Genomic DNA, 2,138 nt, shown 5'->3' on the forward strand with positions numbered 1-2,138 from the left:
TGGTAGTCTCTAAAAATGAAAAAATAGACATCCAGTGGGGGGTGGGGGTGAGGGGTAGGGACAATGACAAGAAATAATCAGTCATTTGGGGAAAATTAAGCTTGTTGTCTGTGAATTTAAATATCCTTTTGAATATAGCCAAAATGCTTTGGAATCCAGTGCTTGAAAGTAATTATGGTGATGGATTTTGCATTTTGTCACACAATGCAATTAAGGGGTAGGATTCGGCCAGATTCTTAGGTCTATTAAGAGGTCGGGATGGAAGCTGTCTATGTTCTCAGTGACTCGAATGAGACCGTGTCTTATTTGTGGTGCTCTCCTGCAAAATGGGCCATCCAGCCGTGATCTGGGCCTGGGCACCCAGCTCGGCCACACACCACAGAAAGCAGCCGACAGCAGAGCTACAACTGTCCAGCCTGTTCCCCCGTGACTCTGCAGCACTTTAATACATCACTATTGTGGCCCCTGTCACCTTTGACAGCAAATATGATTTTAGCTGTCAGGCAGCTGACAGAAAACAAAACATTATTTACAGCCGAATTCGGCCTATAGAAGCGCACACCTGGCTCCCAGCGGCAAGAGCTCTAGAAACACACCCAAGGGCAGAATTTGGCTGGGCTGGCTGAGATTGGGTGAGCCCCACTCCCAGGGCTTGCTGCTGGAGGGAGGGGAAAATGGGGATGTACTACTATAATTTCTGAAATACACTTGAGAATTTTATTATTAATAATATGTTCTGCCATAATTATACTGCTAGCAATAAATTGCTTACTGAAATGAGGCTTTTTGTTGTTGTTGCTAATTCCAAGGGGAAAATTTCTTTCTAGTGTCTGCTTTGCAGATTGAGTCTTCTAAAGTGACATGGGGGACACGATTTGAAAGTCTCAAATTCTGGGCTGACCCCATGGCTCACTCGGGAGAGTGCGGCGCTGGGAGTGCAGCAGCGCTCCCGCCGCGGGTTCCGATCCTATATAGGGATGGCCGGTTCGCTCGCTGGCTGAGAGCAGTCACAAAAAAAGGACCAAAAAAAAAAAAAAAGAAAGTCTCAAATTCTCACACTGGCTGCTTGAGGTTGGAGGGCATAGAAAGTGGTTGGAAGAAACATCTGGGAAAAGATTGAAACTCAGAGGCATCAATATCCATTTTCCAGCTTGGCAATGCGCTCTCAGAATTGAACGGTGTCAGTGTATATGTGTATGTGTTTGTATGTGTCCTAAAGGACACAAATTTGCAACCAAAATAAATAGAATGAGCTGTTTGCGAAACTGGAAAATGTTGGCTGTTTTTTTTTTTTTTTTTTTTACTTTTATTTGCATTTATTTCATGCTGAATTTATTCTCACACCATAAGTTTGTGTTTCTTAAGTTTCTTCTGGGGTATCTTTTTCATCTGTGCAACATCCTCTTCTGGTTTGGGAACAATTTGTTCCTTTTCAGTGAGGATCATCTCAATGTGGCAGGGGAAGCTCGTGTATGGGTTGATCCAATCATGAGCTCTGTAAGTGCGGCAGCACATCTTGGGTGCTTTGTTCACCTGGCTATGCTCAATAACCAGAGAATCTACATCTAAACCCTTAAGTTTGGCATTAAACTCTGCATTTTTAAGCATGTGCAGCAAAAATATAGCACTCTTTTTGGGCCACCGACCCTGCGTCCAACCCCACTATTTGGCCTGGGCACACCTACCAACTCCACCGTTGTAATGCCTGAATGGTACACATTGTTTCTGTAAGGTGACATCCTTCAGATACTTGGTGGCTTTATGGATATGCATACCCTTGATGGCCTGAGCAGTTTCACGAGTGTTCTTAAAGTGAACATGAAGATTTGAACCTCTTGATTTGCATGATTTTGTGGGGTTTTCTGGGTCAAGCAAATCGCAAACCATTTTCAAAGATCACCTTAGGCCGCTTACTCGACTGTGGATTTTTTTAAAGGATGCTCATCAGCTGCACCAGGGCTCTGGGCCCTGACCCCAGGGCAAGAAAATCTGGCTTCTACTCTGGTTTGCTCTTAATTCCTTGTGCAACCACTATTCTATATAGGGTGGTAATAAAGCACTGTCAGTAGCTGGACCAGTTAGGCCTACCTGGGTTCAAATCCTGGTTTCTTCATTTACCAGCTTTCTGACCTTGGGCA

At 44.2% G+C, this 2,138-nt stretch overlaps 1 pseudogene; it reads right to left on the minus strand.

Annotated features, from left to right (window-relative positions):
* Nucleotides 1-1,338: 1,338 nt before the first annotated feature.
* On the minus strand, nucleotides 1,339-1,883 carry LOC134361676 (large ribosomal subunit protein uL22-like; annotated as a pseudogene).
* Nucleotides 1,884-2,138: the final 255 nt, after the last annotated feature.

Source organism: Cynocephalus volans, chromosome 13 (genome assembly GCF_027409185.1).
Source record: "Cynocephalus volans isolate mCynVol1 chromosome 13, mCynVol1.pri, whole genome shotgun sequence".
Classification (NCBI taxonomy): Eukaryota; Metazoa; Chordata; class Mammalia; order Dermoptera; family Cynocephalidae; genus Cynocephalus; species Cynocephalus volans.